The following is a 12622-nucleotide window of genomic DNA, read 5'->3' on the forward strand; positions in this document are numbered from 1 at the left end:
AAGAGGCAGAGTTGTGTCGGAAAAGTTAGCAAAGATTTATAGTGGTGGCTCCCAAGTTTCGAATTACTCGCGTCGTTCTCCCCATGAAGACAGCCATCAACTCGATGCAACGTACAAGCCATTTGAAGAAAATGGGTGACTGAATCCAATGACTAGGGAGAAAAATTGCACGTGCGCCCAGTGGCACATAAGGGCCGGAGACCACACACAGCCTGGGATTTCAAAAAGAAGTGTGGGCAAGAAAGAAGAAGCTGGCATGTTCAAGTGGGAGAGATTTGAGAATGGTCCAAATACACAATGCATACAAATTACATATATACAGCGCTTCGACTGCGACGGGAAACGAAGCCTCCGTCCACAGTGATGGGCAGTTTTGTATCCCTTCCCTTTTACAGAATATGCAATATATACACACACAGATCCTGCACTGCGACGGGGAAAAAAAAAAAACACCATCCCTACCGGGATTCGAACCCGGGACCTTTGGATTAGAAGTCCAACGCGCTATCCACTGCGCTACAGGGACTTCAGGAGAATTACGTCAACATTTGAAAGCGATCTTAATACCGTATTTACAAATGGGGGTCATTCCAATATTAACGTTAGCGGATTTTCAGCCCTTTTTGACCCCCTCCCCCCTTGTCAACAAAATTTCGTCAGTTCTGCCCCCAGCTCCTAACGCATATTGAGATCAGCCGTACGAGGAAGGCACGAGGCACCCTATGCCCCCCCCCCCCCAGACGATCAAAAATTTATTTGATGCAAAAAGTATTAGAAAAAATAAATTAAAATATCGGAAGGAAATATTTTTGTGTTATTACAGAGTGTAATTAATTTCTGCTGAATGCTGTTTGGAGGCTAAGAAAAAAAAAAATCAAAATTTCTCTTGAAAAGAAATTCATTGCGATCAGTGATGGTAATTCGTGGGAAAATTGCCCAAGTGGGAAATTTCTTGGCATTTCTGGGAAATTTTGAGAGTTCAAACAAAAGAATTTTTCTTGATAAAATAAAGAAAAATTAATGGCATGCAATACTTTTATATTGTAAAATACTTTACGTATTTTCCCCGCTAGATGGCAGCACTGCCACCTATCAGTCGGTGGTTAGGGAACTAGCTTCTCACTGTGCAGGTCTGGGTTCGAATCCCGGTTCGGGCATGGATGTTTACTAACACTAACAAATTCCCTGGACGGGTCATGCTGATCCATGGGGTGCCCTAAAACCGGTTTTCTAGCTACTCTTTTCGAAAAATCAAGTGACGTCACCCGATTCCTGACGCGACCGTCTCCCGCTGGAACACTGAGTAAAATTACTGTTTTTTGATAATTTTTTTTTGCATAGTTCTAATTAACAAAACTATCAGTTTTTCTGAGTAGATGCCGCAAATACCGCTGATTATCAAAATATTTATTTTTTTATTTTTTTGAAAGTTTTTTTATTTTTGACCGATTTTTTTTTCGACCCATATATGCAATGTTAAATCAATGGGTTTATCAGAATGGGGAAAAACATTTTCCCCATAAAGGATAGCCTTTTGATATTCAACGTTCAGTGGGAATGTATAAATTGGAACAAGTTATGTTTTCATCTTTTTTTTTTATAACTCGGCCTTACATTCAGTGCCGTAACTAGGGGAAAGCAGGTGGGTCTGGTCCGGGAAGGGGCAAATTTCACCCCTCCTTCAACTAACATTACAAGCAGGGCCGCAACTAGATGCTCCGGGTGACCAAGCAAGTGCGCATTTTGGCTCCCCCCTTGTAATGTTGAAGGAGAGGTTTGGGAATAAAATTTGCGCCTCCTCTGGTCCGGGGCACGAGACCCTGCTCTCCCCCCCCCCCCCCAATTGCGACCCTGATTACAAGGGGACGCCAGAATATGTACTTGCTTGGCTGACCAAGCATGTGGTTGCGGCCCTGCCCACATTATTTGAACAGAGAACGGAGCTTGATTTCCGCATGGGGAAGTGAAGCATTTGCCCTGGGACAGGGCCGCAAATAGATGCTTGGTCAGTCGGAGCAAGCAAGTATTTTGGCACCCCCTTGTAATGTCGAAAAAAAAGGTTAGAGGATAAAATTTAGCCCCGGATCCCGAGCACCAGACCCGCCTGTTCCCCTCCGGGTTACGGCCTTGCCCGGGAGCTCCAACATTTAAACATGAAAAAAACGTCTTTGATCCAAGTCATGGAGCGCCAGTCATTGGCGCTTTAAGTATGATAGGGCGAGTCCCTTGCACCAAGGGCGCATTACAGTGTTAAGGCCATGGCCAATTTATGGGAAAGGCAGACCGGGCTGTAGGGGCTTTAGTTATCGGTCTTATATTTATAAATAAATATATATATATAAATATATAAATTTTCTTGAATTTCAACCGAAGAAGCCAGATAAAAATCTTAGTCTGGGGGTCCTTTCAAAAATTAAGGGGCCGCAGATTCAGTACCATATGTGTATCTTTTAATAAATCGACATATTTTCCATAGAATTTCAAGTTCTGACTTTTTAAAGTATGTAGTGTTAGCGTGAAATATTATACATAATCAATGCAGTAAAACCCATTTTTACGGCCCCTAATATTTTGCGGCCCAGTGCGATCGCACCCTTCTCAGCTGCCCAATTCCGGTCCTGGGGGCCGGAAGTTGTGCACCCTAGGTTTATCCAAACGTATTAAATCATTAAACGTAGTAATTGCATGTAGCAACATTCGCTTGCGCAAAGGGAGGGGGGGGGGGGGTGTAATATCCCCTCCTCCTAGAGCCGAAATTATAGTGTTATTTTTCAGGAAAAAACGTACCCCCCCCCCAGGCCCGTCATTTGGGTGGTCCTGGGCCCTTGCTTCCTTCCCGGGCTTTAAAAAGTGCACTAGAACCGATATACGTGTATACATATATTGAGTATAAGTTCTTTGTCCTCCTCCTCCCAGAAAATATTGAAATGACGGGCCATTGGGAATCAATTTCACTATATTATAACTGTTTAAACAAGTTCAGGTGTAGGCGAGTTTAAAATAATGATGATAATAATAAATAATAATTAATAACTGTTATTATCACAAAAATTAGACCAGACCAAAATTGAACTTTAAGCCGATTCCCAGCCCGCGAGGGCCAACTGCCGGCATAAAAACTGGCCAAGAAGACCTGTGAAGAAGAAAATCACAGTTCACAGAAGCAGGTCACACAATCTGCAGCTAGCAACATCTACTCGAAGTGGAATGGGGGAAAAAACATCACATGGGAGTCGTGACGCAAAAACCCCAGCAGTAACATCAAAAATGCAATACAGGTAATAAAGTTCTGTTTCAACTCAGTGCATCAGAAATTAATGGGGATTTACTATTGACAAATTTTATGTATAAGCAAAACAATCCAAAGTTCAAAAAGAGTCTTCTCGCTCTTTTTTTTACACCTTATGTACATCATATGCAGGTCAAGTTCAATATGCAAGTTCAATTGGGAAATATATGTGTTTATACAAAATTCAATAATGAGAATATACAGAGTATGTAAGTAATGTGAGAACATACAATTGAATGAGAGAATTTATATGTTAAAATAAATAATAAAATAGTATGAAATGCATAATACATATCAGAAATGAATGGGGATTTACTATTGATAAATTTTATGTAAGAAAAACACAAAAATTAATAAAAATTAGAAACTTTGCCTGGTTTTAATTATACAAAAATTGCCACGTTTCCAAGACAAACAAATTCAATTTGTCGAATGGTCGACGCGTTTCAGCTTGTTACGAACTATCGACGATAGATGGCGCGATTCATTTGATCGCTCTCAGAAATATTGAAATCGGTTGATGCCGGTTTCGGTCCAACGGAAAAAGGTCCGATTGGCGAGAACATTCTAGAAAGTCCCGCCCCTCCAGACATTGGTTCAACCCCTCCGTATGGTGGCGCCGCCGACTAGGAAACTGTAAAATAGAATTTTGTGGAATGTTCTATTGCTCGAAGTTTCTGTCGTGGTTTTAAGTAGTCTGGCGCTCACAAGAGGGCAGGCTAGACAGGCTAAAAGAGACTCGAATAGACAGACTGTTTGTCCGTCGAACCGCTTCTTGTTTTGCAACATCGAAGTCTTGTGGAAAATTATCCGGAACAGGCAACAAATTGAACAAATTCAATTGGTCGACGCGTTTCGGCTCTTCAATGGAGAGCCGTCATCACGACTCGTGGTCAGAATTCCCACGAATGAACTCTTCGGACGACCAGACGTAAACATCACCCCCTCCACGACTCATTCGTGTGAATTCTGACCACAAGGTCCTGATGACGGCTCTCCATTGAAGAGCCGAAACGCGTCGACCAATTGAATTTGTTTGTCTTGAAAACGTGGCAATTTTTTTATAATTAATAACTTATTTTACCAAGAATTTGTTTTTAATTCAATCAAAATTATTAAACACTTTCAAATGTATCTAATATATTTCTTTCCCTGTATGTTTTCTTCTCCGTAAAGACGCGTTCCGGATAATTTCCCTCTCCTGGAAGAGAGAAGCTGCTTCTCCATTGACTTAACATTGCATACATGTGAGTTTGGAAAAAAATTCATTAAAAATCAAATAAATTTTTAAAAAATTAAAAAAATATCTGGACAATAAGTGGTTTTTTTGTAGCATCCGCTCAAAAAAATGATGAAGTTCTGAGCGTAAAGACTATGCGAAAAAATTCATGAAAAACCAATAATTTTAACATTATGCTCCCATTTGAGTGAGTCACTGAGGAATCGGATGAAGTCAAAACGAGTTTCATTCTGAAGCGCGCGCGCGCTTGCTAATACCTAGCCTTATATATTCTAGAAACCTTGATGCTGATCCCTTGGGAATATGTGAAGATCACGTTATTTAAAAAAAAAAATTTCGGAATGCATGGGAAAAATTTAGTCAAAAGGGAAATTTTGCTTGAAGAGGTTGTTACCATCACTGATTGCGATCCACCTCCTAAGCCTTTTGTGCCCCCTCAATCCTGCGCACGCTTCTGATTGGATTTGCTCTCCGAGAAAATGCATATAGTGGGGTCATTCAAGTATTTCGTCAGCATCGATGGGGGTTTCCGATTTGCTGATTATTGATAACAAGGGGGGTTTGAATGATGCTAACGTCATCAACCACCCTTTATAAAAATATGAAATACTGTATTCCTAATGGGACTTAACTGCGTGTACCCTAAAAACGAGAAAAACCTTTCCCTAGTTTGTGGGGGAGGGGGGGGGACACCTGAACTAACATACTTCCTATCGATAAGTCCCTATGGAATTATTTAAATCTGTAAATGCCCCGCTGCTCCTTCGAGCCAGAAATGTGTCAGGTGTCCGGGCCGCTGAAGTGTTCTAGAGATGTGTAGCGGGACGTTCAAATATCTCTGGAACTGTGCCGAGCATGGGTACCCCCACACATCCTGGAGCATCGCCCCCTTCACGGGCCCCTTTAGAATGAATTTATAGCGTGAAAAAACAAAAATGATAAGAATGTCAGCTCCACCCTTATGAAGGCTATGGTGCCGCGCGTCACTCAAATTATCTGTAAGTATGCCACGGATCACTTAAATAATCTGGAAATGTCCCATGAAATGCTGCGGGTCGCTCAAGCGGTCTGTGAATGTGCCAATTTCCTACTGGGGTGATTTGAAAATGAGCCACAGGCCACTTAAAATCTCTGGAATTGTTCTATGGGTCACTTAAGCAATCTGTAATTTTCCCGCTTAGTTCATTTTTACAAAATTAGGTTTGAGAGGTGGCGGGACACATCAAATAGTCCCGAGGACAACATTTGGGCCCTTGGGCCATAGGTTTAGCAGATATGGCTTGGGGGGTGGGTCGCAATGAATTTGTTAAAGGAAAATTTTGAGTTCTTAGCCTTCAAATAGCATTGAAATCAACAGAAAAAAAATCGATTATAATATATAACATACATAAAAATTTGTTGACAAAGGGGGGCACCAATGGCTAAAAATCTTTTGACGTAATACCTGAATGGCCCCTAAGGCGATAGAGCAGAAGTAGATGACCCCCCCCACGATCACCATACACATTTTCGGTGAACCACACCTCCCACCCATTAGAAGAGCTTGTATCCACTTATGTACGGGAGTCCAAAATCACATTCACACAAGGACAACACATGCGACAGACTGGTGGACACCAAAATATTCAGTCAACCCGCCACCCTATAAGTGAGACATGGGGAGACATGTCCTGTCTCCTCCTTCTCAAGTAGACATTATACTAGAGAAGGTCTGAGGACTTTCCGATAGGGGTGAAATGTTAGTTCTGGTGCCCACAAATTTGGGAAATGCTGATCTCGTTTTTCGCATTCGTAGTAAATATGCCATTAAGAATAGTTCGTAGTTTTATTTCACTCCCATTACGTGCCCTGTTTTAGCCTTGAATTAAGACTGAATAGCCAAAGGGTGATTGATGATGCAAGCATCAGTGAAACTCCCACTTGTCTTTTAAAAATCAGCAAATCCGAAACCCCTTCTCCCTATCGATGCTGATGTAATACTTGAATAGCCCCTTAGACAGAAATGCGGGATCAAAACAAACAGAAATAGATGAGATTTCGCAGAATTAATGAAAAAAATAATTTTTTAATTTTTGATCAAGAATATTATAATGAAAGTGAAATAATTTGCGAACACAAATGTGAGGTTGTGTGACTGCAACAAATGCTATTTCGTGAGGCTTTCGTGACACTGCATGGCTGTGCCAGATGGGAGGGGACAGATGAGGACGATTGTCTTAACGCATGGGACCATCCGGGCCCTTCAGTGCAGAGGGAGCCATGAAAACGAGATATAGTTGAAATTTCCGATAAGCATGTGAATTGATGAGTAGGAATTTCTAGTCAAGTATGAGGGCCTCAGACAAATCTTTTTTGCCCGGGCACCCACGATGATCGTAAGGCGGCCTCGGATCGCCCCCGCTCAAAAGCTGGATAATTTGGGGGAAATCAGTTTGTTCCACAAAATACGGGATGATACTATGAACCTGCATAGTTAGGCCCCTTTCACGCAGAGCGGACGCGGGTCCGGAAGAAGTTTTAACAATTGGAATATACTGAGCCTTTCAAACGAGCAGAAATTCGCCCGCATCTTCGGGGTCCGGACGTCGCAGTGGTGCGTTTTGTGTAAAACGTGGTCAAAACTCTTTACTTGCCTTGAAATTTGTTGCATATCCTTGAAAACTGTTTGGAACAATAAATATTGCGTTTTTAACGGCAAACCGCAGATTACATTATTAAATGATTTTAAGGATATGAAATGGATAAAATATGATATGTTTGCATTATGGCTATTGATAGAATTGCGATAAAAAACATAGCATGGATTTGTTCATCATCATATGTATGACATTTGAATAGCAGTTACATGTAAGAATATTGCTCGGATGCATTAAAAAAACTTATAATAACATAGAAATGCTGCTTAAAAAAAATTGATTAAGAATTGAAAAAGAAGTAAAAACAGGAAGTTAAAATAAGCATAAAACGTAATTTAAACACAGAAATTTATAATAAAAAGTTTGTAATGGATGGAAAAATGTTTCTGGTCGTGGTCTGGGTGTAAAATCTTATGATCACTTCTATATATAAATTTGTATCATAATAACATTATGATCATAATTATGATTTATTAACAACTATCTATAATACCCGGCGTTGCCCAGGTTTTCTCAACATACTGGGAGCATTGAAGAAGTCCCAAACCACTATTGTAAAGGAATAAACATGTCTGAGGTACATTGTTAAGGAACCGCGGTGAACAAAGTAAGCATTCCGAAAATCATTGCTGAAGCCCAAGAACCATTGTGGTCCGACAATTTCGGCCATTTGACCTGTTTTGACGAACTTTTACAGGAGCCTATCGTTCAAGTCGGGTCCGGTTTCGTTTACGAGTATTTGTAAAATTTGGTAACGATCGATCTAAAATTGTGGATTTGTTAGAGAAAACACATATACAGACGCATAGAAAATCAATTTTATACATATATAGATATCGCTCAAATAGTCAAAAATAGTTTTGGGTTATTGTGAAGACGTTTTCTGGCAATCCTAAATATTTTTTTCGTTGTTTCCCCTATGCTAGATATGAATGGATGAGAAAAGTTATTAATTCGCGCTTCACATCTTCAGAGTTTTTGCAAGAAACGTTATCGAATTTATTCAAGTTTTTGATGTATTTGCGCTGTTTCCTTAATGAATCAGTTATTGTCCTTCTCTTTGTTCTCTTATTAGTCTCAGCAAATTCTGATGTGTGTTCACCGCCGATTCTTTGTGTGTACTTCGCAGAAAATGAGAACGTTTGTTAAGACCAATCAAGATTTGCAATTCATTTTTTTTTTCTGTGCACACTTCAAATTTTACTTAATTTAAGCATTTAAAACGTGATTCTGTGTTCATTTCTTCAAGTGATTTTCTAAATCGGTGCATTGCTGCCTAAAATTTGAGCTATGATCCTTTGAAAGTGTTTCGTTAAAAATCTAAATTTTTTTCAGAGTGGAGCACCCTGAGTTTGAAACTAAACAAGACAAAAAAAAAAAACAATCTGAAGCATGTTTTGCAGCTTTCAATGTTAAAGCTCAAATAGTCTGCGGATATCAGAGCAATAATCTGCCATTTTTAAAGAAATTTTCTTAAATTCAAATCTATTCCGCCTTTGTATAGGCAAGCCTCAGCTATGGCGTGTTGAAGAAAAGTCGCTGGGGTCAGCGGAGTAGCAGATATTAGCAGCTAATTTTATCTTTTTCATAAACTAAACATGTTAAAGTATGTTGAGAAATAAATTTCAGGAGGTCACATCACAGATCATTTTTTTCTACCGCCACTCACAAAACTGAACTTTTTTTAAAAAAATGACTTGGTATTAAAAATAATTTATTTTTTAATAAAAATATCAAAAACGAAATTCAAAATGCGTTTCTAAATTGCTAACACACTTGAAAAGAAAAGAAATAACTGCCTAAAATTCCCTGGAGAGCTATGAAATTTCTGAACCGAAGCAGCTTTTTAAACGTTTAGATTGATGTGCGGTATACTGCCACTTGAATCACCATATTGGAGCTCCTTCTAGGCGAAAACTAAGAGGTGATGAACGAAAAAAAAACGTACGTCGAGAAGCCGTGGGTTATTTACTCTTCATCTGTGAAAAAATCTGGGTCGAATGGCAAAACATTTTTTTGGGGTTTTGGCCACGATTTTCACAAAACTGTGCGTCGTCCGCATGTGTCAAAACCTAGGTGCGGGCCCCGTATCCGCACATACTAGTTTTGACAATTAGGTTATTCGGAGCTATTCACACGATGCGGAGCGAATTCGTCCGCATTTTTGGCTACTTTTTGAATGTGATTTTGCACGCAATTGTTTTAATTATTTGCCATAAATACCCTTAAAAACACCCCACGAAGGTCCCTGTTCATCAATGTTATGTACCCACATACGTCTATCCCTCCGTTTCCTTCCGAGATATAGCAACTTTAACTGCCTTTTGTCCATATACTTTACAATTTTATACAATAAAACTGCCAAAACGGCCACTGACGGGACCAAAATTATAAGCCGTTCTGTTGATTACGAATATTTAAAAATTGACTACATACTTTAATAACTTGTAAATTTAAAAATTTGTTTTCTTAAAAATGTTTAAAAATTAAAAATATATATATATTTAAAATAATTTTAAATATTTTATTTTTAATCTTTTAAGTTTTTCAAACTTAAAAGAAGTACTTTTATTGAATACGTTATCCACGCACGGCGTTCACCCAGGGCCGGATTAAGACGTTTGAAGGCCCTGAGCACTTGAATAATTTTGTTCCCCACCCCCCGAAACCTGCAAGTATGTTTTACTCGATATTAAGTCTAATAACCTAGAAAAAAAAGAGTAAAATTTTATATTTCAGAAGTGACTAAACTAAGGATGGAACTTAACGCTAAAAGGTTTATGAAAGTTATTTTACAAAACTTGAAAAAAGCAACCAATAAATTTATCAATCAATCAGCTTATTGGTTGCATTTTTAAAAGAATTATTATAAAATGTTTATAGTGTAATCCGGGCTTAAGGCCGGGATTACAGTATAAACTTTTATAAAAGATCTTTCATAAAAGTTGAAAAATTCAACCAATATTCACATCGGTCGCATTCGGGCAAATGCAACCGGTGATCTTAATAGTTAAATTTTTCACGTTTTATCAAAGATCTTTTACAAAACTTTTATAGTGTAATCCCGGCCTAAGAATTATGATGTGAATATTTCTAAGCAGACATTAATATTTTCAAATGATTTTGAAAAAAAAAAATCCAACATATTTTTCCCCATCGACTACTTGTGAGGATCGGAATGAAGGCATCTTTATACCCATAATCTATGGGGCTCTAGGAATCATCTTATGTGGCCCGCGACGTCAAAACTAATTTTATGAAAATAAACTAAGCAACACATTAGCACTTTAGTGACCCACGGTGTGATTCCCCGTCATTTAAGTAACGCGCGACACATTCCCGGATCATTTAAGTGACCTAGGAAGCTGTTGCAGATCACTTAAGTGGCCCACGGTACATTTCCACGTCACTTAAGTGGCCCGCGGCTAGTTCTTACTTCACTTTCGTGCCCCGCGGCCTAGTTTTGATCACTGGAGTGACCCGTGGTGCGATTCCACATCGCTTAAGTGGTCCGCGACACATTTCCAGATCATTTAAAAGACCCACAAAATATGAACAGACGTCTCAATTACAGATAACCTAAGTGAACCCACGGTGAAGTTCCACATAACTCAAGTGGTCCGAGGCACATTCCCAGACCACTTAAATGGCCCACTGCACGTGGCCTTAAAGCTCGCCTAAAGTACCAGAGGGTGTTTAGAGGTGTCGCGAGTTCGATACCCGGTCGCAAGGGTATCGAAGGGTACCGACAAGGCCGCAGGAAAAAATTGGTACCGCAAGGAGTCCCCCATCGAGGTGTTAGCGCGCCAACCTATCGATGAGTATAAAAAAACAAGCCTGCCGTTCGGAATCGGCAATAAATTGTAGGTCCCGGCCTAATTAGCCCTCGTATGCAGAAAATGACCGTGGTGCGACAAAAATGATCAAAAATAAACTAAGCGACACATTACCAGTTAAGTGACCCCCGATGTGCAACTCCACTCACTAAAGGATTTTTACATCACTTAAGTAACATTTACAGATCACTCTAGTGACCTGCGGTGCAGTTCTAGATCACTCGAGTTGTCTGTGGTACATTCCCAAATTACATAAGTGACCAGCGGTGCATTCACAGATCACTAAACTGGGCTGCGTTCCGATTTTACCAATGAAGTGGCCCACACTCTCAGAATAACGTTGAACACCATTGGAATAAAGTATCCTTACTGAAGAATTATTTTCACCAGTTGTTTCTCAACCTGGATCATTGCCAGCCTTGTGGCAATTACTGGAAAACGAAACCAAGTTGCCTATATATATATATATATTCCTGCGTGGGATATTACCTGTGGTGGGTGGAAGTATCCCGTATTAGTCACATTGTTTTCCAAAAGGTGGTTATACTCTCAGACAGGGTGCCCTTACTACACGAGGGAGCCCTTCGCCCTTATTTAATATATTGTATGGGAGGGGAATCGAAAATTCAGAATAAAGGAAAGAAATAATTCCAACACCCATGAAAATTAAGTATTAGTGAAAGAAACAGTGCCGTCTTAACGTATGGACCCATCAAATGACGCATTTACGGGGGCGCTTTGCGGGCTCAAGGTGGCAAGTTCAGAGGGCTGGCAAATTTGTGTGAGGCATGATTGGTTAAGAAAATTGATAGAGTGGGAAAAGGGCGGCAAAGGTCAAGCCAAGTCCTGTACCCCGTCTACTCTTCTCGATTCGGTGGCTCGGGTGAGCCCTTCATGTCGCTGTTGGAGTAACAATGGGCCCAGATCACTTAAGCGACATGCGGTGCAGTTGCCCGTCACGTGTGTGGCCAATCACATATTCCCAGATAACATGAGTGTGTGCGGCAAATTTATAGATCGCTCAAGTGACCCGCGGCACAGTAGCTTGAGTAATCTGTCATTCAGATCCACTGAGTGACCCGTGGCACAGCTCCAGATCAATTAAGTGACCCACTGAACATTTTTAGATCATTCGAGTAATCACCGGTGCCGTTACAGCTCATTCAAACTACCAGCGGCACATTTACAAATCACTAAAGTGACCCACGGCACTGTTGCAGATCAGTCAAGCGGCTCCTTCGGCATTCATATCTAGTCTTCAACCTTTCAGCATTGCGGGCCTAAAAAAATATTTCCATGATGCCCGATGGCAAAGACAAACTGCGGTATCTAGTTTAACACAAGTTGCGATTAAACGGGCGGGTCTAACGGAGTCCAGGGCCTCCCGGGAGAGCCTATATTATTTGAGGACTTGATATATTTTGAGGTGATATTTTCATCAAATGTGAATCTTCATTAATTCTAAAATAATTTTTTATTAATTCTCAAATTATGTCTAAAAGGAAACTTGAAATTACTTCTTTCACAAATTTTGCAAAAAGCATTTTTTCATTGATGTTCTTTTCCAGCATTTCCATAAGTTCTGGAACTACGTTAACAGTCGACGGGTCACTGCAAAAAG

At 40.0% G+C, this 12622-nt stretch overlaps 1 non-coding gene across 1 annotated transcript; it reads right to left on the reverse strand.

The window, feature by feature from the left end:
• Positions 1-453: 453 nt before the first annotated feature.
• On the reverse strand, positions 454-526 carry TRNAR-UCU (transfer RNA arginine (anticodon UCU)). Its single transcript has one exon. It is a non-coding gene; the product is annotated as a tRNA-Arg (tRNA).
• Positions 527-12622: the final 12096 nt, after the last annotated feature.

Source organism: Pholcus phalangioides, unplaced genomic scaffold, assembly GCF_987345545.1.
Source record: "Pholcus phalangioides strain wild (caught in Gottingen) unplaced genomic scaffold, Ppha-v1.0 ptg000017l_1, whole genome shotgun sequence".
NCBI classification, from domain to species: domain Eukaryota; kingdom Metazoa; phylum Arthropoda; class Arachnida; order Araneae; family Pholcidae; genus Pholcus; species Pholcus phalangioides.